We start from the raw sequence: 25,920 nt of genomic DNA on the forward strand, positions 1-25,920 counted from the left end.
AGGCTATTTTCCTAACCGGGTGTTGTAAGTGCAGTGGAGAGCTCCCTGCAGAAACAAAGCCAGCACAAGAGATCTGTGTGGAGGCTGCCACCTAAGTGTATGATCAACTGCCTCAACACCAAATGAGCAAAGCTTTCCCTACCAGGGGACCTCAGCCACTGGCTCGGCGCTGCAGATGCTGCACGCTGAGGCTTGAGAGCGTCAGGCTGCACCTGAGAAAGGGAAGCTGGCCCCGGGTTGTCTGTGCCATACTCTGGGAGACTCTGTGAGGTCTCCACCTTTAGTAGGATAGGGAACTGCTTGAGAGAGTCCAGCACAGCCACAAAGGTGCTGAAGGCAGTGGAACATTTCCTTGGTGAGGGAAGGCTGCAGTGAACTTTAGCCTTTCACACTGTAATGTCCACAAAGGAGAGGAAGAATCATAGAATCAACCAGGTTGGAAGAGACCTCCAAGATCATCCAGTCCAACGTAGCACCCAGCCCTATCCAGTCAACCAGACCATGGCACTGAATGCCTCATCCAGTCTTTACTTGAAGACCTCAAGGGACGGTGCCTCCACCACCTCCCTGGGCAGCCCATTCCAATGCCAATCACTCTCTCTGTGAAGAACTTCCTCCTAACATCCTGCCTAGACCTACCACAGCATAACTTGAGACTGTGTCCCCAAGAGATTGAACTTATCTGACCCCTGTAAGCGTTACATGAGGACAGGATGAGTTCTGCCTTGTAAAAATACCTCCCTCTCTCTCCAGGGAGGAGAGTCTCCAGGGAGCTGCTGCTGGCAGCTGGCTGTTTCAAGCTACATCATTTGTACCCCAGCCCAGACATGAAGCGAGTGGTTTGCCAGTCTGGATTGGTGCAGAGATATACATTTCTGTTTGGGGAGATGGAGAGTTGATAACCCCATCCCCTGCCTCCTGCACTGCCCAGAGGCCTTACCCCTTCTAGGGCCTCAATCCCACCCCATCTGAATAAGAGCTCTGCCTGCCATACTCAGATCCTTTACATAATGCACCAGCCCAAGGCTGGTTCTGTGGCCAAACTGCTGCTCAGTTGCTGAGCAGACTTCCACTGCACTCCCTCACATTTGGGCTGGTTTTAGTCTCCAGGTGGTACTCCACTCCTAGCTTTTACTCTCCACTTTCTCTTCTGTGGCTAGTTCACTCCAGCTATTTGAAGAGCATCAGCATCCTCTAGCTGCACTGCATGGCACAGACAGCAGACACAGGAACACTTCCAAGGCTATTCACACACAAGTGGTGAAGGACATGTGGGGCCTTCTGCTGGGGCAGCTGCTCAGGCTGGTTTCTGAATGAGGTACAACAGAGAGGTCCTTCTTGAACTGATGGGCCCAGAACTGACATAATATTCCAGATGTGGCCTCACCAAGGCACAGATTAGACAGGGAGGAGAACCTCTTTTGACCCAATAAGATGGCTCTGGTGCATTACTTGGCCAGACCTGTCTTCCCTTTACCCTGCACAGGACTCTGTACAGACATGCAAAGGCACAGGAGTTCTCATTTCATGCTGAAATCATGAATCTGGGGCTGTTGCAGGCCAGGCTGGATGAGACCTTGAGCAGCTGAGTGTTGTCCCTGGGCATCGGGGGGAAGCTTGGAGATGAGGTCTGAGATGCCTGCTAGCCTGAGCCTTGCTGTGGTTCTGCGATTGAAGTGAGTGGCAAAAGCATCATGACTCAGAGGCAGGACTGGGGACAGGTGTCCAAGTCAAGCAGGCACAATCCTGTCTGGTCTGCACCTCGCAGAAAACCTTATGCTTACTACTGAAAGGTTTAAAAGGAATCCCCTGGCAGGAATACTGCCTGCTCTTTGCTGGTGAGGAGAGCACTGATGCAGGGCTGCATAGGGATTCACCATGGCTCATCATCAGAGAGAGCTTCTTTGAGGGAGTGCTTGGTAGGAAACCTTCATTCCTGCAAAACCAACAGCTCACTTCAGCCCTCCTTGACTGCTTCTTACACCTGATCACCTGAGAGAGGCAAAGGCATCTCATGAGAGAGGCACTTCTTAGAACTGCTCCTGGTTAAAGCATTCCTACTTCTGCTTGCCACTTGAGACAGCACAGAAGTCCTCTGGTCTAGCAAGTTGCATTTCAATGAAGTGCTTTGTTCTCTGCCCATGGAAATGGCTTCTTCCTCAGGGACTGCTTTCCTCCTATGGAAGCCTGGAGCAGCTGCTCAACAGTGTCAGCACATGGCAGCTCCCTTGCTGTGGTGAAAGATGCCAGTGACTAATGGGTGCCAGCTGAGTGCGCAAGGTCAGTGCACAAAGTCAATAGGCTCAGCACTCCTCCCAGCACCAGGCCAGGTTCAGTTAGGAAGCTAAGCTGAATGGGTATGAGCAGCTGAGTTACCTTTTAAAGCAGATGGGAGCATGGCATGAGGGACCTAAGCTTTGGGGGCAACAGGCATCTGCAGCTGTGAGGGGTAGGCTGTGTGCTGTGCCCATCAGAGTAGCAAGCAGGGCATAAGCTGTACACTGGAGTATGGACTCTAGCAGGGATCTCAGCAGAGCCAGGAGGAGACTCAGGGTGCATGAAGAGAGATGGAGCAGGTAAATCCTAGTGTGTGTTTCCACTCTGTTCAAGAACAGCTCATCAGAAGATGTCATTGTGCCATCTGTGCAACTCTCAGACCCTCACATAATCATCCCTGCCAAGGTCTCCATGTCCCAAGCTGAAGGAAAGGCTGTGACTGTCCTCCCTTCTCTTGACAGCTCTCTGCTCCTTTATCCACCTCAGGGCTCTCTGCAAGCAGAGCTCCCTGCACCATCTGCCTTTGCACAGCCATCAGAAGCCCAGCAAAGGCATTTCAGGGCTTATCACAGCTTACTGACTTGTCACTGCCTCCAAGCTCCCAGGGCAGTGTGCTGCTTGCTTCCTCTAGAGCAGCGTGCCAAGCTCCCCAGCTGGAAAATGCAGGCACTTCACCTTGGGTTGGTCTGTTTCTTGGGTTTCTACAAGGGGTAAACTCCACCAGTGTGCTATGAGCAGACCAAATAACTTCGTCCTGTTACAAACCAGGCTCAAAAACTCTTCCCTTCCACATCTCCATCACGTCCACAAAAATCCAACTCAGCTAACATCCATCATGAGGCCGACAAGGAATCTTATCTCTTCCAGACAGCTCCTGCCTGTAGCACTGCCATTGTGTCTGTGTGCTCCCAAAGCTGTTTGCCAGTTAATAACTTGGGCAGAGAGGCTCCTTCCTGCCCCAGCTGGGCACACATGAAAAATACCTTTCTGTGAGCTACTGAAGCAGATTCCTCCAGTTGTGAGCCTCAAAGAGAATAATGAAACCATGTGCAGGGTGAGGGTACCCTGATTTTGAGGGCAAGTGTTGCTAAAGCTGGGGAGAGTAACAAGATACTTTTATCAGCAGCCCTTGGTGGTCTCTCCTGCTATCACAGAGTGCTTTGGGTTGGAAGGGAGCTCCAAAGGGCATCCACCCAAGCCCTGCACTCAGCAGGGACATCCTCCACTACAGCAGCTTGCTCACAGCCTTGCCCAGCCTCACCTGCAACAGCTCCAGCCATGGGCACTCAGCTCCCTCCCTGGGCAACCTGTTGCAGTGTGGCAGCAGCCTCCTGCTGCACCACTTGTTCCTCACAGCCGATCTGCATCTGCTCCCTGCGCTGCCGACGCGGGGTCGCCACCGCCCGACCGCGCCCCCTGCTGGCTCCCCCGGGAAACGCAATCTGCTGCCTGCCGGCAGCCACCGCCTGCCCCCGCTCTCCCAGAGCCTGCTGCCCAAACTCCGGCTGGCAGTGGTGGCCTTGCCTGCAGTAGGCTGAGTCTCCACCATCTCCAGCAAAGGGACGCTGGGAAGCACACTTCAATACCAGCTCTTCTGCCAGGGAACTGCTCCTCCCTTCCATCCAGGCAGTATTTCCCGGGGCAGCTTGCCGGTGGCACCTTGCCCTGTCACTGAGCTTCTTTGTGTAGATACCATTAAAGCACAAAGATGCCACTACACCTGGGGCAGGGCTGGAGGCAGACACTGGAGTCTTAGGCAGGATGGAGTTATTCTACATCTGCCACAGCCTGAGCTGCCCAACATGTTCCTGGCACCCTGCGACCTTGGTTCAACACCTCTCCTGCCTGCCTCAGACCATTTCCTGCCCTGCCAGCTGCCCACCCTGTGACCCTATTTCTTTCCCCACTATTCACCCACACTTTACACAAGTCCCCTTCTTCCCTGCCTCGGCCAGAGCCTCTGCCCCACCAGCTGTCTGCTTTACCCCTAACTAGCCACTCTAGCAGCTGCCCAGGGCCATGCCTGCTGCCTCACCGCCTGCGCCAGCTGACAGGATCTGTGCCAGCTGCACCCAGAGCACCCTGCCCTGCTCTCACCCCAGCACCTGCCTGCTGGGCTCTGCAGAGAACAGGGACATAATGCAGCTTAGCACAGCACTTCCCACTGAGCCATGGCACACTCAGGGCAAAGGAGCTTCACATCTGGCTGAGACAACCTGAGCCCCTTCAAAGCTTGTAGCAATCTGAGGGCTCCGATCCTCCCCGGGCTGCTCTGCTGCAGCAGTGCCGAGGCCAAGCAAGCAGCTCCACGTCTGGATAGAGATGCACAGAGGCACCGCTCTTTGATCTCTGCTCCATCTCCCCGTTCCACAAACATGCCTCTGCCCCAGTGGAGGAGAGAGCTGGGGGACGTGCAGCCAGGGGAGCACAGCCAGCAGCACCAGCTCCGGTCCGTACCAGAGAGGTCTCTTTCCCTGCTTTTCCCTCTGCTGCAGTAATGAGTTCCACCTTAGGGAGCAGGGTTTGTGCGGAGAGCAGGCTCTGCTTGGCCAGGAAGGGCCAAGACCTGTGAGCTGCATCTCATTTCACTTGTTAGGGACTCTCAGACCTTCTCTCCAGGCTAAATCAAGGCCTCTCAGAATGTTCCCCAGATCCATTCCTGTTGTCCTCACAAGCAAGCAGAGAGCAGCAGCTAAACAGAGAGGAGCTCAGCCTGAGTAAGGAGGCCCAGCCAGCACCCATGGGTGACATGACAGGGACCACCGAGTCTCTAACCTGTCTAACCGGGGGGCCACCAGGCCCCCCGGCCTTTGTCCCCTCCACCAGTCACCCAGTGTGCACCAGGGGCACTCACCTGTGATGCCAGGAGGAGGATCCTCTGCCCAGCTGGGCAAGCTTGGGGCTGCTGCCTTCCTGGGGGGATTAAAAAGGAGAGTGGGCAGGGAGGGCAAAGTGGTCACACCTGGGGTGGGAGGAGACTCCAACAGAGCCCAGGTGCTCTGGGTGTGGGGGGAAGGGGAAATGTCCTGGGTAGGGAGGGGCAGATAGGGTGGGAAAGGGGGGGTGGTGCTGAAAGGAGGGAGATGGAGAGGAAAAGAGGAAGATGGGCGAAGGGAGATGGAGAGGGAAGGATGGAGATGGGGGAGAAGGGAGATAAAACAAAGTAATAAGGATGAGAACTGGCCTGTAGTGCTTGCACTGAAACAGCCTTTGTGTCAGCAACCCTTTGGCACCCCTGCTTGGAGCAGTAAGCAGGCATCACACAGGTGGCACAGGTCACAAGCAGGTCACACAGCATGGCAGGGGCTGCAAGGGACCTCCAAAGCTCAGCCAGTCCAGCCCCCTGCCAGAGCAGATCACACAGGAACACATCCAAGTGGGTTTGGAATATCCCCAGAGAGGGAGACTCCACAGCCCCTCTGGGCAGGCTGCTCCAGGGCTCTGTCACCCTCACAGGGAAGAAATTTTCCCTCATGTTTCCATGGACCTTCCTCTGCCTCAGCGTCCACCATTGCCTCTTGTCCTGTCCCTGGGCATCACCCAGCAGAGCTGGCTCCATGCTCCTGGCACTCACCCTGCACATCTGTATAACCATGAATGAGGGCAGCCCTCAGACGCCTCTGCTGCCAGCTCCCAGCTCGCTCAGCCTGGCCCCACAGGAGATGTTCACTGCCTGCAGCTTCCTTGTGGCTCTGGGATGGACTCTCTCAAGCAGGTCCCTGAGGTCCTTCTTGAGCCAAGGGGCCCAGAACTGGACACAGTGCTCCAGCACTCAGTTTCTCCCTGCCCAGTGCTCTGCCTGCCTAAGTCCCTCTGTGCTCTCACCCAGGGCACTGGTGAATACAGTCCCAGTACTGAGTCCTGAGGGACTCCACTGCTTTCAGCACAGCAGGATGCCAGAAGGTGCCACTTGTGCTGGCCTCAGCCTGTTCTCTGGCCTGGCAGCTGCCTGGCAGAGGTCAGCAGATGGCAGGGCTAGGAGTAACAGCAGATTGTAAGATCTGCTTCTGTACTCATCATGGGATCCTTTTGTTTCCTCCCTGTCTCCTCCTGCAGAAGGGCAGTTGTGGTACTTTGGGCCTTAGCTTTGCTGCCTAGCTGCACTGTTGAGATTTGCAGGTGAGAAGGAGGCAATGCCAAAAGAAGAGACCAAAGTGGCTTAGGTTAAGCTGTTTTTTCCCTGTTACAGGACTACAAGCGTGGCCTGGCTGTGGATTCACACAGTGCAGTTTCCTCCTCCACAGGAAACCAGAGGCACTTTCAAACAATGGGATTTGTAGATCTGTGTTCCCTGCTTTCATTTGCAGCTCCTGTTCTGGAGCTTCAGAGCACAGCCAGGGTCTGTCCCCTGGCTTCTGTGACTCAGAGTGCAGCTGAAAGGAGAAAGGATGGAATATTTATGTATGCAACTGATGTGGACACTCAGGGCTTGAAAAGTAGATCATCAAGAGACAGAAGGGAGCTGTAAAGAGCTGTGAAATGGAGCTCTAAGAGAGAAAAAAGAGGCCTTGGGAAGGAGCTCTGAGCAGAGCAGCTGCTGAAGCTCTCCCGGCAATGAGGTTTGAAGGCTGCAGCCCCTAGCAGGCTGGCAGCAGAACCTGTTTGGGGTAGCAGCTCTGCTTTGCCTGCCATCAGGAGATGCTGTGTCTAGCTGCAGAGACCACAAGGCTGCCTCTGAGGATGTGACTGCTGCTGGGCCCCTGTGCTCTGCTTTCATGATCTGCTTGAGTTCAGAGAAGGTATTTGGAAAGGGGAGCTTTAAAGGCAGGGTCAGGAGAGCTTTTAGATGGGGGCTCCAGCAAGTGCACATCTGCTTCCCACAGCTGGGCTTCGTTTGCCTAGGCCACCACAGAAACCTCAGCTGGAAACTGACTTGTCCTGGTGAGCAGCAGCCTCTGTCTAGTCACAGAGCGACTTCTGCCAGCCCTCACCACATTTTCACTTTGCCCTCTTGCCTACTCAGTTTGATCATCAGAGGCTCCACTGTACCCCCAGGCTTCCTCCTACACCCCTCACTCCATGTCTCTGACGCCTCTCCAGCCTCTGCAAACATGGTCCTTGTCCTTTGCTCCCTCCACAACTGACCAGAGCATCGCTCCTGCATGGAGGCCAAACTGAGCAGAGGGCTACATTCTTCATGCTTGCATCCTGCACCTTTCATGCCCCTCCCTGTCATCTTAGAATCACAGAGGGGCTCAGGATGGCAGGGACCTCAGTGCTCATCTGCTGCAACCTCCCCACCATGCCCAGGGACACTTCTCAGCCAGACTCAGCTGCTCAGGGTCTCGTTCAACCTGGCCTGCAACATCCCCAGGCAGGAGGCAGCCACTCAGCATTCCAGCTCTAGTCTGGAGCTGGTTTCTGAAGAGTGACGGCAGTACAAGGAGCAGTGAGCATCGGTGTCCCGACACGGGAAGCAGTGGGCACCTCTCCTGTGCTTTGTAGCAGCACGGTGCTCATCTCCACAGGGACTCAGCAGCCCAAAGCCTGTGGGTCTGGTTTTCAGCGCTGTGGGAGCGCCCTTGAAAGCGGTGAGCGTCGCGGCGGGGAGCAGGCGGCGGCTGTCCGCTGGCAGCTGGCTGCGTTTCCCCGGGGAACCAGCGGAGGGCGCTGTCGGGCGGCGGTGTCCCTGCGGCAGATTGCGTTTCTCGGGGGAGCCAGCAGGGGGCGCGGTCGAGCGGCGGCGACCTCGCGTCGGCAGCGCAGGGAGCAGCCTGAGCTTGGCTGTGAGGAACAAGTTGTGCAGCAGGAGGCTGCTGCCACACTGCAACAGGTTGCCCAGGGAGGGAGCTGAGTGCCCATGGCTGGAGCTGTTGGAGGTGAGGCTGGGCAAGGCTGTGAGCAGCCTGCTCTGGGGGAGGATGTCCCTGCTGAGGGCAGGGGGTCAGACTGGATGCCCTTTGGGGTCCCTCCGGCCCAAGGCATTCTGTGACCTCGGGTGAGTAGTTGTGAGGTGCCTGCCACGGCGGGGCAGCAGCCTGTTGGCAGTGTGGTGCTGCTTGGCTGGCTGCCGGTGGCAGTGAGGTGGATTCGATGTAAGTGGTTTGCAGTGAGCTCACGGACAGCGTCCCCAGTGCTGGCCCTGGCCGCACACACTCACCGCACGGTGCTCGGAGCGTTTAGAGGAGGTGGAGGTAAAGCAGCGCCTCTGCTGCGGCCGTTCCTCTGCCAGCCCCGGGGCAGGCATTTGGAGCCTGGCCCTTTGTTTTCCCTGGAGCTTGCTCTGCTGCAGGCTGCAGCGGAACCAGAGTGGTTTCTGGCCTTTGACGCTGCTCTCTGCAGCGCGTCCTGGGCTGGGCGCTGGAGCCGAAGCCCCGCGGGCCGCGGCTGCCGCTGCTGTGCCCGGAGCCGCCCCAGGGCCGCAGCGGCTCTCACCGCTGCCGCAGACCTGCGTGGTGAGGCAGGAGCTGCGCTCTGCAGAGGTGTCCAGGCTGTGCTGTGGAGGGCATTAGAGGGGTCTGGGGACTGCTCCGACCCCTGAGTGTGGCCGTGCCTGTCCTCAGGCCTGTCATGATCCTCCTGCCGAAGCTGCCTGTCAAAGTGTGGAGTTAACAGAAATGAATTTGGGTTGGATTTGGCCACAGAACTGATGAGGAGCCTTAGGAGCTGTGTGACTGCCATGGGGGCAGGCTGCAGCAGAGGAGGTGGCAGGGGAACAGGGGGGGAGACTTTCTGCCTGTGAGGGTGGCAGAGGCCTGGAGCAGGCTGCCCAGAGAGGCTGTGGAGTCTCCTTCTCTGCAGCCACTGCAACCCCCCTGGCTGTGCTGTGTGTGCCCTGCCCTGGCTGCTGCTGCCCTGGCAGGGCTTGGGCTGGCTGCTCTCTGGGGGTCCCTGCCAGCCCCTGGCACTCTGTGACTCTGTGAAGGGCTGAGGCTCTTTAGCCTAGAGAAGACCTGGGGGTATCTGCTCAGTGCTGATCAATACTTACAGGGTGGGTGCCAGGAGGATGGGGGCAGCCTTCTCTCGGTGGTGCCCACTGGCAGAACAGGAGGCAATGGGCACCAACTCAAACATAAAGTATCATCTAAACATCTATGAGGAGAGGCTGAGGGAGCTGGGGGGGTGCAGCCTGCAGCAGAGGAGGCTCAGGGCAGAGCTCATTGCTGCCTGCAGCTGCCTGCAGGGAGGCTGTAGCCAGGAGGGGTTGGGCTCTGCTGCCAGGCAGCCAGCAGCAGAAGAAGGGGACAGAGTCTGAAGCTGTGCCAGGGCAGGTCTAGGCTGGATGTTGTTAGGAAGTTGTTGTCAGAGAGAGTGATTGGCACTGGAATGGGCTGCCCAGGGAGGTGGTGGAGTGGCTGTGGCTGGAGGTGTTGCAGCCAAGCCTGGCTGGGGCACTGAGTGCCATGGTCTGGTTGGTTGGGCAGGGCTGGGTGCTGGGTTGGGCTGGGGGAGCTTGGAGCTCTCTGCCAGCCTGCTGGAATCTATGAGGAGGAGCTGCTTTAACTGAGGGGTGCTGGAGCCCTGCAGCAGGCTGCCCAGAGAGGTTGTGATGCTCCTCAGCAGGGCTAATTTGCCCACAGCCACTGTGGGTCTGAGGTCAACTGCTGCTTGCTCTAGAGCTCACTTACTGCATGCTGCTTGGAGGATCTCTGTGCCACCCTTCACTGCACAGTGTAAAGGTGCCTCCAGCCATCTTAATATCTTCCTTATGCCTTGCTCATGCTTTCACTTGGGGGGAAAAAAGCCTCCTGCCCTGATTTCCTTTTACCATTTAGCACTTACTGACTTTAGCAGACAAGGTGGGGCTTCAAAACTCAGACAGTTAAATGAGTGAGTGGAAATTCACAGCAACAAGGCTTGTCTGGCAGCCAGGAATGAAGGCCAGAGGGAGAAGGACAGAACATTTCCATCATCAGGTGGGCAGAGTCTGTTGGGTCACATAAAAACATGAAATAGGGAGCCCTTTGCCCTGGGAGTGCTGGAATTTGAGGAGGTTTGTTTGCCATCAGAGCTGTGACAGGACCTGGCTGACTCTAGGACCCAGCCATAGCAAATTGGCTGATTCTGTGCTCCACAGCCTCCCTGGAGGTGATCAGGGCCAGGCTGGATGAGCAACCAGGGCTGATGGGAGGTGTCCCTGACCATGGCAGGGGGTGGGCATTGGATGAGCTTTGGAGTCCCTTCCAATTAAACCCTGCACTGGTTTGAGGCTTATTGGAATATTTTAATAAGCTAAATTGGTACTTTACTAAAAAATTATTGCAGAATCTGAAGTAGGGCATTGGCTGTAAGAAGAAAATGATAGCATCAGAGAATCAGGCAGGCTGGCAGAGAGCACCAAGCTCCCCCAGCCCAACCTAGCACCCAGCCCTGCCCAACCAACCAGACCATGGCACTCAGTGCCCCAGCCAGGCTTGGCTGCAACACCTCCAGGCACAGCCACTCCACCACCTCCCTGGGCAGCCCATTCCAGTGCCAATCACTCTCTCTGACAACAACTTCCTCCTCACATCCAGCCTAGACCTGCCCTGGCACAGCTTGAGCCTCTGTTCCCTTCTGCTGCTGCTGGCTGCCTGGCAGCAGAGCCCAACCCCACCTGGCTACAGCCTCCCTGCAGGCAGCTGCAGGCAGCAATGAGCTCTGCCCTGAGCCTCCTCTGCTGCAGGCTGCACACCCCCAGCTCCCTCAGCCTCTCCTCACAGGGCTCTGCTCCAGGCCCCTCCCCAGCCTTGCTGCCCTTCTCTGGGCACCTTCCAGCACCTCAGCATCTCTCTGCAATGGAGGAGCCCAGAACTGGACACAGCACTCCAGGGGTGGCCTGAGCAGTGCTGAGCACAGGGGTGGGCAGAAGAACCTCCCTTGTCCTGCTGCCCACACTGCTCCTGATGTTGTCTCTGTCATTCATTGGTTTGCTAAGAGGTAGAAAAGCCAAATTAAGAAACAGCTTTGGGTGGGCTCTCTTGGCTGTTCCTCTGCTCCTCTCTCTGTCTCCTGGACTACCCTTGGCTGCCCAGGTCACACCCGAGCCTTGCAGGGTTTGTCTAGGGGCAGAGATGAAGGTGGGGTGGGCCCCTTCTGGGCTCCCTTTGTCCAGGGGAGGGTTGGATTTCTGTGCTATTTCTCAGCTGTATGTCACTGTGCCTGCATGTCAGTGTGCTGTGTCTATTGCTTGTGCATTTAGCTGTGCTGCAAGCAGAGCTCTGTCTTACTTCCAAGCTGTCTGAGCTGCTCTGGGAAACTTTAACTGGGGGCAGGGGGAAGTTCCCATCCCTCCACGTTCTGTGAATGAGTTGCATGACAAACAGTATAGCAACCTTGGGTCCTGCCTAGCCAAATGCAGGTGTTGAGCCTCGTGTCCATGAAGACACAAGCCTAGGCTATGCCCAAATGACTGGTTTCATGCAGCTCTCTTCCTGCTGGCTGTGTGGAGTCAGCAGAGTTCATATCATCAGAGCTGCCTTCTGAGCCACAAAGGCTCTCTCGGGTTTGTTTTTCATCCATCCCAGAGCAGAAGGGCTACTGGGAAACAGCTTGGGTTGTGCAACTCACATTGCCACGGCAAACACAGCCGGTCCTGAGAGGGAGCAGATGTGCTGGGATGAGGCCTGCGGAACAGTTGTGGCGAGCCAGGGGCCTGGCTGGAGCTGGCCGAGCTCTCAGGGGGGAGCTCTGCAGTGTATTTTCTTTGGACACAGCAAGTTCTTGCCCTTTTCATCTCCTGGCTGCTCCCTCCTGTTCCTGAAACCCTCTCGGTTGTGCTAACATAACTGTTTGTGATCTTTGCCACAAACTTGCTGCTCTCTGCTACAAAAGAGCAGTTTGGGAGCTGTGATGCAAGGTTAGGGAGAAGGCATGGGAAGGGAAGAGATGCAAACAGACAGGAGCTTGGCATGTCAGGGTCGCCACGAAGGGAAGCAAAAGCAGCAGCTGCACCCCTCCGAGAGAGAGCACTCGGAGAGGGGACAGCAGTGCAGCTTCCCAGCCAGCTGCCACCTGCTTGCCTGCCTCTTCCCTCTTCCTGAAAGGAAGCACAGGGAATGAGGGGCTGTGGAAGCAGGGGCAGAATTCTCTCCAAGCTGTCTGGCTAAACACGGCCAGAGCAGCCAAGGAGCTGCACGGAGTGTACAGGGAAGCATTTGCTAAGGCAGGAAGTGGAGTTAATGGCTCCCATCTGTCCCCGCAGACAGCAGGGCAAGGCATGGCTTGGCTCGGGAGTGGTTGGCTTGTTTTGGCTGCTCTGATCCTCCTCTGAGAGGCTGATATGAGCTGGCATGGGGGGGTCAGAAAGCAACCCAGTATCCTCTTCCAGACTGTAGCTTGGCACAGGGAATGTCTCCCTCTCCAAGCACTCTGGAGCACAGTAAGAGCATGCAGTGAGGAGAGCAGTGCAAAGCTGGTCTCTCCCCTGCCAGTTCAAACCCACTACCTCTTGTCCTGCCATTACAAGACCTTGTCAGTAGTCCCTCCTGCAGGGCTCCTGGAAGGCTGCTACAAGGGCTTGCTCCAGAACTTCTTTCCCAGCCCTCTCTCTCTCTGTAGGAAAATCCCCTCCTGCTCACGCTCTGGAGATGGTCCTGGTGGAAGCCTCTGCATGGCCTCTCTCCTCTGACTCTGGCTGACATTCCTCCTGGGGCAGTGCAGCTCAGAAGTCCACTCCTGTGACCTCCCCTCACTTGTCCTGCATGCTTTAAATGACAGCAGATTTGCACTGATGCCTTAGCTGCTTGCCCTGACCTCTGTAACCAGTGTTCCTTGCTGTGCTTTGCTTTTCCCGGAGCTTCCCAGCCCCCACGAGTGCTGAGTGGCTGACAGCAGTCCTGCAGGTGGGCTGGTGCAAGGCAGACAGCTGGAGCTAGGGCTGGCCTATGCTGCCTTCTCTCCATCTGCTACCCTGGCGTTAGCCAGGAAGCAGCCCCGGCGAGCCCAGGAGCACAGTGCTGAAGGGGAAGGTGCAGCGGAGGTCAAGCTGTGCAGCGCCAGGCAGGCAGCAGTGCAGCAGCAGCAGTGCTCCTGCAGCCGAGGCTCCCACCCAGCTGCGTGCGCAGGGGACCCCTCCTGCGCTTGGCTCCCTGCACTGGCTCTGTCTGAGCCACTGCAGCAAGGGCTCGGGGAGAGTTCTGGTGCCCGGCGCCAGCTGCAGCAGGCTGTGTTCATGGCAAGGGCAAGGGGAGGGTGGGGCTGCAGTTTGAGAGCCCACAGATGGCTGTGCCATGAGAGTGCTCTGGGCTTCGTGCTGCAGGACAGGGCCTGGAAGGGCAGAGTGGAACTGTTCCATGGCCTGCCAGAGCTCTCCCTGGAAAGGAGAAGGGTTTGTTTTTGTAGCTGAGATCCTGGTTTATCTCGAGCTGCACCAGGCCTGTTGAGCTCAGGAAGTGGCTTGGATGCAGATATCTGCACTCCATGCAGCCACTTCTGATCAAGTGAAAAGGCTTCCTGCTGTTGTAAGGGAAGGGCTTGGACTGGATCATCTCTCGAGGTGCCTTCTATCCCCTGACATTCCATGATTCTAGAGGAGCTGTAGTGGCTTGGCTTACTCCCTGCTCTGCCAGAAGAGGAAGACCCTTCTTGCGCTGAGGGTCCCAGAACTGGACACAAGATTCCAGCTGTGGCCTCAGCAGACCTGCACTTCCAGAGCCAAATCCAGAGAGTGTTGCCCACAGCAGTCAGGAGCAGCTGTGGTCACATCCAGAGCTGCACTCCCAGCGAGGATTTTACTGTCTGGGGCAGAGCACAGAAGAATTTGTAGAGACATCTTCCAAACCCTCTCAGCACTGCGTCTGATCAGACTGTTCAGCCTTCATCTCTCTGCTTCCTCCCCAGGCCCACAGCCTTGTTCTCCATGGGTGTCTGAACCAAAGCAAGACACACAGCTGCTGCCCAGCCTGCAAGCAGGGCATGGGCTGGGGGGGCCTTGGCCAGCTTTGGCAAGCGGCTGCTGAAGGGTGGGTGCTATACCCGGGCTGAGGGCTTTGCTTGTTCAGTGGTCTTGCTATGAGCATGAGGGAAGGAGTAAAGGAGAGCAAACAAACACTGGGGCAGGATATGCATTTTTATGAGGTGAACTCATCCCTGGGGAGAGCAGGCAGGCTCTGATCAAAGCACAGCCTCGCTGCAGAGAGCTGCCTGCAGGGGTGGCTTGCTCGGGTGAGGCTTTAGCCCCCAGCAAGCAGCGGCGATGAAGGATTTAAGAGAGGCCCTGAAGAATGTCAACACACAGGAAGGGGCTGCCGCTGCTGGGGGGGTTTACAGGGCTGAGTTTAAGTGCTCCAGATGCAGAGCAGGCAGTGTGCTGCAGTGGTGACACTTAGTGCCCCCAGGCAGGAGCATGGTGGGTCCAGGTGCCAGGGCTGCTTTTGTTTGGCTCTCCCCTCCTCAGTAAAAGAGGGAGGGATCTGCTCTCCGCTTTACCGTTCGCCCCTCACACCTTTGGCCATGCAGGGAAAGAAGCCCAGAGAGCATGGCACGATGGGTAGGAAATGTCGGCACCAGTTAGGTCTGTTAACAGAATCAGGGAGGTTGGAGCTGGAAGGAGCCTTTAACACTCACCTGGTCCAGCCTCCCTGCGGTGAGCAGCCACATCTTCAGCCAGCCCAGAGCCTCCTCCAGCCTGGCCTGCAACGGGCAACCTGTGCCAGGGTTTCACCACCCTCACTGTATAAGACTTCCTTCTGTCTAGCCTGAATTTCTCCTCTTAATTTAAAGCTGTCACCACTTGTCCTGTCACAGCAGGCCCTGCTGAAAAGGTTGTCCCCATCTTCCCTACCCACTACAGTAGCAGGTCAGGAGGTGTCTGCACAGGCAGGTGCTCAGCAGAGGGGCTGGGTACAGAACTGCCTCAGAAGGACAGAATGGGTGGAAGGAACCCCTGGAGATCATTATTGCTGCTGCCCTGATAAGAGAGAGCTGTCTCAGGACAGGATGCTGGGGGTGGAAGGGACCTCTGGAGATCATTTAGTCCAACTGCCCTGATAAAGCAGGTTCTAGATCAGGCTGCTCAAGAAGGTGTCCAGGCAGGCTTTGGACATCTCCAGATGTAGTATGCTATGTGTAAGGCACAGAGCTGGGTGGCTCAGTGCCCTGTGTGCACGCTGCAGGGCAGAGCTGTAGTACAGCTGTAGTATGCTATGTGTAAGGCACAGAGCTGGGTGACTCAGTGCCTTGTGTGCACGCTGCAGGGCAGAGCTGTAGTACAGCTGTAGTATGCTGTGTGTGAGGCACAGAGCTGGGTGGCTCAGTGCCCTGTGTGCACGCTGCAGGGCAGAGCTGTAGTACAGCTGTAGTATGCTATGTGTAAGGCACAGAGCTGGGTGGCTCAGTGCCCTGTGTGCACGCTGCAGGGCAGAGCTGTAGTACAGCTGTAGTATGCTGTGTGTGAGGCACAGAGCTGGGTGGTCAGGCTGCGGTAGGCAGTGTCAGAGCCGCTGTCTGCTCAGCTGTGTGTGGAGCCCGAGGTACAGGCTTGTGCCTGGCACTGCGGAACTGTGCCAGTGCTGGGCTAGGAGCCTGACTCCAGCCGCCCCCGAGCCTTGGCGCACCCCAGCAGGGGACCCTGCAGCCGCCTGCCCCTCGGGCGGTGACGCGGAGGGGTTGCTCTGCTGGCAGGAGCAGTGGCTGCCCTCAGTGCCACATCCTGCCCGCTCCAGCAGCACGGAAGGTCTCCTCCTGCTGCAGTGGGGGCTTTGTTCTGCTGTCCTTGGAGCCGAGGCCTGCTGCTGCAGTGGTCCCTCCGGTGGGGAGTGACAGCATGGGAGTGTGAGTAATGAGGAGCAGGGTCCCGGGGGTGCTCTGTGCACTGATGGCCAACGAGCTGGCCCTTTCCGGGCACTTAGTGGCCATCTGGAGGAGAGCTTCATCTGCCTGGTCCTTAACTGCCAGGAAATGATTGACTCGAGGCTGTTACAGCTCTTAAAAATGAAATAGACCTTTTTCCTCCTCACTCTGCCTACGACCATGCCTCTGGCTTGCACTCTTTAAACACTGCCTCTGATGATCCATGCTTCTGTGATCTTGGCACAAGGGATAGCCATTGCGAGGGCAGAGGAGGGAAGGTAGCAGAGCAATGACAGCACAGAGTGGTTACAGTGATCTGCCTTAAGGCAAGCAGAACCTGACGTGGCAGTGAATGGTCTTGGCCATCTTTCTCTGCAGCTTTCTTTGCCTGCTCCATGCTCAGGTGCAGCCTGGTGCACCACTTCAAATCTGTCTTTGTTATGGCAGCTCTTTAAGGAAAGCTGCACTTCAGAATCTGGGTGAGACCAGCACAGGCAGCTCTTGGAAGAGTCACAAAGTCCTCGAGTGGCTCAGGTTGGCAGGCAGCTCAGAGCATCTCTGCTGCAACCTCCCCACCATGCCCAGGGACACCTCTCAGCCACACTCAGCTGCTCAAGGCCTCCTCCAGCCTGGCCCAGAACACCCCCAGCAAGGAGGCAGCCACAGCCTCCCTGGGCAGCCTGGGCCAGGCTCTCAGCACCCTCACACTCAACAGCTTCTTGCTCAGCTCCACTCTCCCCCTGCTCTGCCTCAGCTCCAAACCATTGCCCTTGGCCTGCCTGCAGACCCCCTCAGCACAAGTCCCTCTGCAGCCTTCCTGCAGGCTGCCTTCAGCTCTTGGCAGCAGCTCTGAGGTGCCCCTGGAGCCTTCTCCTCTGCAGGCTGCACCCCCCCAGCTGCCTCAGCCTGTGCTCACAGCAGAGCTGCTCCAGCCCTTGTTATTATGAAGAGCTGGGTCTGATATGGGATCTGGATGCAGTCTCTTTGGTTTCTTTATCCTGTCAGGACACAAGTGTTACTAGAAGAGAAGGAAATTTGGAAGGAGAGCTGATTGATTTTTGACCTCATATTTCATACCTTAATTGCAAACTGTAATTAGGTCAGGAAGTGAAACAGGATATCTGCAGATTTTTTTTTAATGGAGCAAGCTTGAAGAAAAAGAAAACAGAAACTGCTTTGAAATGTGATTGTAAATGAGTTATAGATGCATTGGAAGCCACAGGGTGGGAAATTTATGGCTGCTCTGCTCTGCAGCCCCCACTCTGCTCCAGCCTCTCCTTTATTTCACATGCTGCAGTTTGCTTCCATTGGGCAATAAAGAAGGTTCATAGATCGGCTCAGTCGCCTGGAAGGGGCACTCGGTCTGGACATCCACATCCCTGCCTCTGCAGTGTCTCCCTCTGGGAGCAGCTGCGGTCCCGACAGCCTCTGCAGCTGCAGTGTGGCCACCGGTCTGAGTTCTGATAATTAAGAACACATTCACAGATCAAAGCCAGGAGAGGAAGGAGAAAAATGTTAGGGGTGATAAAAACGAAGGCTTCTGAACGGAAACTTTGCAGGGCAGAAAGTGCAGGGAGTGTCAGAAGGGAAATGTGCAGCCTGAGGCGCCTGCTGCAGGCTGCTCCTCCGCTGCTTCCTTAGGGACTGTCTGGTGGCAGTGGCCAAGTGACAGGAAGAACACCCCCAAGGAGCTTCCATTTCTCCTGTTGTTTAATGATCCCTTGAGAGGCAGCTCCCCCATTACCCACCTGGAGCCAGAGTGCTGTGACCTCTTGTTTTCCAGCGCCAAGGGGTTTGCCATCGTCCTGATCACCAAATAAATGCTCTGGGAAGTCTGCATGAGCCCCAGGAGAAGGAAACAAAGCTCTTTGTGTGAGGGAGGACCTGTGAGACTGCAGCCTCATCTTCTGCTGTTTCCATTACAGCTGTTCTGGAGCTCCAGAACTCCTCCTGCCTTCCTTGGCTGGCACAGAACTTGAGCACTAGGCTGAGTGCTGCAGCGTGGTCACCTGCAGGCAGGTCAGAGCTGGCTGGGCTGCCTGGGCACTGCATCATGCCAGAGCAGGCCTCCTCTGCTCCAGCTCTGAACCAGCAGGCTGAGTGCATGGCAGTCACCCGTGGGACAGCAGACAAGGAATGGGGAGGTGACAAACACTGGGCACTGCAGGTGCCAGCCAGTGCTGGCAGGCAGCTCTTACACTGGGTGCTTCCTAAACACTGTCTCTGCTGGGCAGAGCACCAAGCTGCATCCTCTCTTGCCTTGCTTGGATGCCCTGATGAGAATGAATATTGTATGGTGCAACAGGTTGCACAGAGATGTGTTGGAGTCTCCATCCTGGGAAAGGCTCAAAGCCAACTGGACATGGCCCTGAGCACTGCTGTAGCTGTCCCTGCCTGGGCAGTGTGCAGAGGTCTCCTCCAGCCTCAGAGACCTTGTGGGTCTGGGATCTGTTCTGCGTTGTAAAGCAGAGGTTCAGTCTGGTGGTGAGGCCAGGCTGAGGCAGCTGGGGCTGGCAGCTGGCAGCAGAGCAGCCTGAGGGCTGCCCTCAGTGCTGTGCCCAAGCTGTGCAGGGCAGTGTGGGCAGGACGCAGGCGGGCTCTGCTCAGGGCTGGCCCAGGGCAGCACAAGGGGCACTGGGGGCAAGCTGGGGCAGAGGAGGTGGCAGGGCAAGAGGAGGGGAAGCTTTTTGTCTGTGAGGGTGGCAGAGGCCTGGAGCAGGCTGCTCAGAGAGGCTGTGGAGTCTCCTTCTCTGCAGCCACTGCAACCCCCCTGGCTGTGTTGTGTGTGCCCTGCCCTGGGTGCTGCTGCCCTGGCAGGGCTTAGGCTGGCTGCTCTCTGCAGCTCCCTGCCAGCCCCTCCCATTCTGTGATCCTATGAACAGCTTTTAGCTGTTTTTCAGAGCCTTCAAGAAGAAATGGAACTCTGCTGCAAGAGCTCAGCTTGCCTCGGGGAGTTCCTTTTGCTTTGTGTCAGTTTCACTCCTTCAGAGTAGGATGGGCACTGCGGGATGGGCACTGCAGGGTGGGCACTGTGGGAACTCTTGCAGGAGTCATCCCTAAGTTCTCTTGGAAGTGAAGAAAGCTCTGCCAGAACTGCAAGGTGACGAAGTGCAGCAGCAGCAGCCTTGTTCCGAGGCAAGAAGTGGCTGTCAGCATTTAAAGGCAGCAGCCTTCTGCTGGCATCCTGCCTCTGATAGTGCAGATGGATGGCCTCACCCTGGCCTCACCATGGCCTCACAGTGCCATGGGCTGCAGAGAGGTGAGGGATGGAGGCCTTGGGGCTGTCACAGTGCTGCTGTGCTTCTTAGGAGCCCTGGCAGATACTCAGGAGAATGAAACTGCCCAGCTGGGACCCCCTTACACTGCCTTTGCATTGCCTTCCTCCCCCCAGGGAAGGGTTTGCTTAGCTACAGCTAGAATTGCCTCCACTGGGCAAGCTGTAGTTGTGTTACTGCATGGAGGATGTTTCATCATTGCTAGTGACTGCTAGTAGGTTCTTTAGTTACAAAGCAGGTTGATGAGTGCCTTAAATGCCAGCATGGGCCAGAGAGGATGAGCCCAGGGGTAGTTATTCCTCCAGCTTGCTGTGATTTGGCTACATTGATCAGAACTGGAAGTCTTTCAAGTTTCCCTTAACAGCCATCTAGAGGTGACTTGTTAGGAAAGAACTTTGTACCCTGGAAGGGTGACCATGGAGTAACAGTGGAGCTGGTCCTGTGCTCCCCTGGAAGGGTGACCATGGACTTGTACTGGAGCTGATCTTGTAAGATCCTCATTGCTCTGTAGACAGTGACAGGTCAAAATGCAGCAGCAAGAGGGCTGAAGCAGGCTCCACTAGGGGTGAGCTGAATGAGAGGTGAGACTGTTCTCTCTGCTTTCACAGCAGGCCTTCTTCTGTCCAGGAACAGCATTTTGATTCTTTGGCTCAGAAGCCCTCAAGTGAGAGTTTAGGCCTTTGGTAGCTTTGGTGAATCACTTAATCACTTCTAATTAAGCTTAACCCTTCCACTTGGTGGGAGCTAATGCAAGGAAGGAAAAGTGAAGTTGTCAGCTCCATAAACTTGGCAGTGGGGAGGCATCCCAGGTGCCTTCATCTTCAGCCACCGTATTCACCTGAGGACAGATAAAGGAGGAGGTGTTTGGCAGAAGGAATTAAACACCCTCGGTTCAACCAGTCCCAACTTCCAATGCCCTTGAGCAGCTCAGAGTAGCTGAGAGGTGTCCCTGCCCATGGCGGAGGCGGTGCAGTAGGTGACCTCCGAGTCCCTTCCAACCTGAGCCGTTCTGTGGCTCCGTGGATGTGTGAACGTGTGCAGGGCTGCCCAGCAAAGGCAGCAGCAGCAGCAGGCTGTGTGTGCTGCTGCTGGGCCCAGTTGCTCTGCTCAGTGTCTCTTGTGCTGGCACTTGCTGCTCAGTGCCCAGCGCTTGGAGGACGCAGAGCCGGCGCGGACTGGGTGCAGCTGCCCAGGAAGTCATGCTCTGTGCAGGGCTTGCAGTCAGGAGTCAGGGCAGCCTTGGCTTCAGCTGCTGCAGAGGTTCAGACAGCTCAACCCAGCCCAAACCCATCGTCACCAGAGCTATTTCCAGAGCCCCTGCTGACCTGCACAGCATTCTTGGCCCAGGTTAGCAATGGAAAATATTCCTTATCTGATTGGCTGTGTTTCTGAGGGAAAGATCCCCCAGAAGGGCTTGCCTGTGGAACTGGTCTGATCTACAGAACCCAGCAGGTTGGCAGAGTACCAGGGAGATGTCCTGGGAGCACTGCTGGAGCCCTCTGCAGCCGCTCTCTGCATAAGCAGCAATGGGTTCTGCAGAGGGGAGCCAGCCTCAGGCAGCTCCTCTGCTCCAGGGCTGTCAACAGGCTCCGGTGGCTGAGGGTGGAGTCAGAGCTCTGCCACTGAGCCATGAAGCCAGGGACAGAGAGTGCAGTAGCAGGCCATGGGAGCTGCATTTGAAATGACCTCTCCTGTCACAGCATTGCTGTTGCCCTCTGTGCCTTAGGAAAGGGAGGAGAGCAGAAACGATCTCAGGTCAAGTCACAGGATCCATAGGTCCATATTTTGGCAGGCTGCTGCTGCTGGTTTGTAGACTGTCAGAAGGGACCTGAGAAAAGAAATTCCCCAGGAAGCCTGTGGAGAAGGATTCCTGAGCATTCTCTGCCTTGCTTTGGGAGAAGGTATCCAAGGCTTCAATGAAGACAGTGACACAGGACCAGTGCTGCTGTGCCCTGCAGCAGGAGGACACAGAGCTGCTGGAGGGAGGCCACAAAGATGCTGCCAGGGCTGCAGCAGCTCTGCTGTGAGCACAGGCTGAGGCAGCTGGGGGAGTGCAGCCTGCAGAGGAGAAGGCTCCAGGGGCAGCTCAGAGCTGCTGCCAAGAGCTGAAGGCAGCCTGCAGGAAGGCTGCAGAGGGTCTTGTGCTGAGGGGGTCTGCAGGCAGGCCAAGGGCAATGGTTTGGAGGTGAGGCAGAGCAGGGGGAGAGTGGAGCTGAGGGAGAAGCTGTTGAGTGTGAGGGTGCTGAGAGCCTGGCCCAGGCTGCCCAGGGAGGCTGTGGCTGCCTCCTTGCTGGGGGTGTTCTGGGCCAGGCTGGCTGAGGCCCTGAGTAGCTGAGTGTGGCTGAGAGGTGTCCAAGTTCCCCACCATGGGCAGGGACATCTCTCAGCTAGACTGAGCTGCTCAAGGCCTCAGCCTTGGATGGTCTCTGGAGCTGCCTGCCAACCTCTAAGATTCAGTGAGTTCATCTGCTCTGTACCTGCTCGCCCAGTCCTGGGGACCCCCCCGAGGCTGTATCTGGGGCACAGGCTGTCTCGGGGGGGGGGGGCAGAGCAGACACCCCAAATCACTATGAGCCTTGATACATCTACATCACTGTGGGGCCCTCTGACTGTTTCTCTGGGGGGGCAGAGCAGACACCCCAAGTTTCTATGAGTCTTGATGGGCCTACATCTCCGTGGGACCCTCTCATCCTCTGCCTGTCTCAGCTGATCTTTCCCTGCAGTCTGCTTCCTCTTCTGCCGAGTGCTCTTTGTGGTGTTCAGAGCAGTGGGGGGTGGGTGCTGTGCATGCCAGAGAAATGGTCTTGCTGTGGAGTCCAAAAGGGTAGGAAGATCCCTAATCATCTGCTGAGATGTGTTTGCTGGAGTTGCTCTGGTCCCTGGAGAGCAGAAGTCAATTAAACCGAGGGAAGTTGATGGTGCTGGATCAGAGGACACAGAAGCTGCATTTTGCAAGCCCCACTTAATCCTTTGGACTGTTGGGATAAAGCTGAATAAAAGAGGGACAAATCCACTCCCTGAGGTCAGGAGACTTAGGCTCAGATTGCTTCAGGCCAGTCCATTATGCCAGCATTTATGAGCAGGTTGGCAGAACTTGGGCTTTTATTTGGCCAGACTTCTCTAAGCTCCATGTGATGTTGCTGTGGCTGTAAGCAGTGATTATCCCTTGTTATGGCATTTAAATGTCATTATCCTTAATGAATTAATTGTTGGATCATAATTATGTATGTAGCATGTCTTGAGGCATGGCAGGAAGGCATTGGTGCATGTTTGAAGATGAAAAACCTGCTTGGAGAGCATCATAGAATCATAGAACCAAGCAGGCTGGCAGAGAGCTCCAAGCTCCCCCAGCCCAACCTAGCACCCAGCCCTGCCCAACCAACCAGACCATGGCACTCAGTGCCCCAGCCAGGCTTGGCTGCAACACCTCCAGCCACAGCCACTCCACCACCTCCCTGGGCAGCCCATTCCAGTGCCAATCACTCTCTCTGACAACAACTTCCTTACAACATGCAGCCTAGACCTGCCCTGGCACAGCTTGAGCCTCTGTCCCCTTCTTCTGTTGCTGGCTGCCTGGCAGCAGAGCCCAACCCCACCTGGCTACAGCCTCCCTGCAAGCAGCTGCAGACAGCAATGAGCTCTGCCCTGAGCCTCCTCTGCTGCAGGCTGCACACCCCCAGCTCCCTCAGCCTCTCCTCATAGCATTTGTGTTCATCATGAAGCTCCAAGTGAGGGCAGGAAGGAATCCCCTTGCTACAACTTGGTTCAGCCATGAGCATGTCTCTGGGGTGAGCTGTTGCACAAACCACACCTGGGTATTGCCTCAGAGTGGTCCAGAACAGGGCCAGGGAGCAAAGGAGCCATGGACTAGGGTGAGGAGCAGAGAACCCAGGCTGGATGAGGCTCTAGCTGAGAGGTATCCCTGCCTATGGTGGGGAAGTTGGAGCAGATGAGCTCTGAGCCACTCCAGGTTTCTGTGGTGGCAAAAGCATGAGTGGCAAAGTTTGGTACAGACCCTGGCTGCTCTTGCAGGCTTTTCCAACTAGTTGCAAATTCAGCATCAGCTGCCAGCAGGGAGCCATTCCCAGACATCTTTAGCTCACGTTAGGCTCCCCAGGGCCTGATGTGCATCCTGCAGCCAAGCTACAGCAGTGCCACAGGTACTGAAGGACATAAGCAGCTGGCGTTTTCTTCTCTACAAGCACCCAGGGGTTAGTCTGGTTTGCCTGTAACTCCTTCAGGACTCAGCAGCCTGCAGGCTCGCTGTGCCCTGCACCGACTCCTCTGACTGTGCAGCAGCAGCAGCAGCCCAAGCCTCAGACTGCAGCAGGCACTGACCTCTCCTCTGGGGGTCCACTTCCTTCCCAGCCCTGCTGAGCTCTTCTGGATGCCTGACTTGAACAGGGGAGGTCCTCAGATGCACTCAGGAGAACAGAGGAGGTCCTGAGGTGCACTCAGGAGCCGCCAGTGCTCTGCAGGCAGTTTGGAGTGAGAACAGCAATAGGAGTGAGGGATGACATCTGCGACCTGGTCAGAGCTCCTCCTCTCCCTCCTCCTCCACCATCTCCTTTTTCCTCTCTCCTTCATCCTCTCTTTCTTCTTCCTCCTTAGCTGTAAGAACTCTTAGTTTTCTGTTCAGCTGTCCTCATTCCTCTGTGCAGGAGCTGAGAGCTGCTACAAGGCAGGAGTGGCAGAAAGCCTTGATGCAGTTACACACCTCTGTAATTAACATTGATTAGTGCTCCAGTTGTGCCCTCAGGAAGGGCTCTGTAAACAGATGGAGGCGAAGAGAAGCAAACACAGAGCTCCCAGCTGTGCAGACAAATACAAATCACAGGAACCCAGAGGAAGGTCTTGCTGTCTGGATCAGGCTCCTTGGAGTTTGGCTGCACAAGGAGAGGCAGAGGAAGTACTGCCACCAAAGAAACTCTGTTTTCTTCATCCTGGGGCAGGCTAAAGCTGGCACTCAGCCACCCCCGTGGTGCTTTTCCACCTTTCCAAGCATCAGGTGTTGCAGATGTGAGCTAGAGAATCACAGGATGGCAGGGCTGGAAGGGAGCTGCAGAGAACATCCATCCAAGCTCTGCCAGAGCAGCACACCCAGGGCAGGGCACACACAGCCCAGCCAGGGGGCTCTGCAATGGCTGCAGAGAAGGAGACTCCACAGCCTCTCTGGGCAGCCTGCTCCAGGCCTCTGCCACCCTCACCATACAGCAGTGTCTCTTCGTGTTGAGGTGGCACCTCCTGGGTGCCAGCCTGTGCCTGTTGTGCCTTGCCCTGTCACTGGGCACCGCCACACAGAGCCTGGAACCTGCACCCTGGCCCCCACCCCTCAGATATTTGCAGGCACTGATGGAGTTCCCACTCTTCTCCTCTGCAGACTGACCAGAAGAGCACCACAGCAGCTGTGCTGTTCAGGAGGCTGGGGCAGAGCCCCTCGAAGGCAGAGCAGCTCCAAGGTGTGTTCCTCTCCCAGACATGTTTGTGATCTCTGTCTGCCCTACCTGCTGCTGGCAGCAGTGTTGCTGGGCTGTGGCCTGGGGTGCTGGCAGCTGACCCAGGGAGTGCCATCATCTGGGCCTGCCAAACCCCAAAGCCTGCCTGCCCCCAGCCAGGCTGCCTGTGGCCTGTGCAGACGTTGCCGAGCAGGCTCGCAGCTGGCTGGGTGGAGGTGTGGAGAGCAGCTCAGCTGCCACAGCCTGGGGCACAGCACTGGTGAGCACCCAGGGGGTTCTCAGGCAGCTGCTGCAGCCTGCACTGAGCTCTGCTCACTGCAGCAGGCTTGTGGCTGGGCTAACTGATGGCAGCTGAAGTGTAACCTTAGGAGGCTGAGTTCTTCCCTGTGAGGGTGCTGAGCCTCTGGCACAGGCTGCCCAGGGAGGCTGTGGAGTCTCCCTGTCTGGAGAGGTTAAAAACACACAGGACATGTTCCTGTGTGATCTGGTGTAGGTGATCCTGCTCTGGCAGGGGAGTTGGGACTAGATGGCCTTTCAAGGTCCCTTCTAGCCCCTGATATTCTCTGATTCCTCTAGCACAAGGCATACTTTTGATGAAACAATTACTTGATAACCAACTGACTGAGCACTAAGCCCTCCCACCTTCCTGTCTCCTTGCCGTGTCTCGCTAAATCCAATTGGATTCCTGTTTGCAGTGTTTGAGATCATTGAGCCAACGTTTCTGTGTGATTCTGCAGCAATCAGGAGCTGCTCTCTGCGTGCATCCTCAGAGGCCAAGGACAGATCTGCTCACAGACTCACCTCAGGAGGCCCTGGCAGGCAGTTCTGTCCCTTGCCTGAACGCTGCTCCGTGCTGAAGCCTGGCAGCCTGCAGAGCCCTCAAGTGAAAGCAGCTCTTGAAATAAGACTTCACTGGAAGTAAAAGTAGCAAACTGCCTTTATTGATCTCCAGCTTTACCTTTGCAGTCTGAGAGCAGTCAGTTTAATTGGAGGTTACGCAGAGCATCCACCACCTCCCCGGGCAGCCTGTGCCTGGCTCTCAGCACCCTCACTGGAGAGAGTTTCTTCCCAAGCTCCAGTCTCAGTCTTCCTTCCTTAAGCTTCAATCTATTCCCTCTTGTCATCAATATAAGTCCTAGTGAAAAGCCCCTCCCCAGCTCTCCTGTGGCCCCTTTCAGGTACTGGAAGGCTTCTCTAAGGTC

General features: G+C 56.3%; 1 long non-coding RNA gene across 1 annotated transcript; it reads left to right on the forward strand.

Annotated features, from left to right (window-relative positions):
* Positions 1–7,989: 7,989 nt before the first annotated feature.
* Positions 7,990–25,643, forward strand: LOC135179946 (uncharacterized). The gene is made up of 3 exons (XR_010304201.1): positions 7,990–8,096; positions 24,643–24,721; positions 25,456–25,643. It is a non-coding gene; the product is annotated as an uncharacterized LOC135179946 (long non-coding RNA).
* The last annotated feature ends 277 nt before the right edge of the window (positions 25,644–25,920 follow it).

This window comes from Pogoniulus pusillus, chromosome 12 (assembly GCF_015220805.1).
Source record: "Pogoniulus pusillus isolate bPogPus1 chromosome 12, bPogPus1.pri, whole genome shotgun sequence".
NCBI classification, from domain to species: Eukaryota; Metazoa; Chordata; class Aves; order Piciformes; family Lybiidae; genus Pogoniulus; species Pogoniulus pusillus.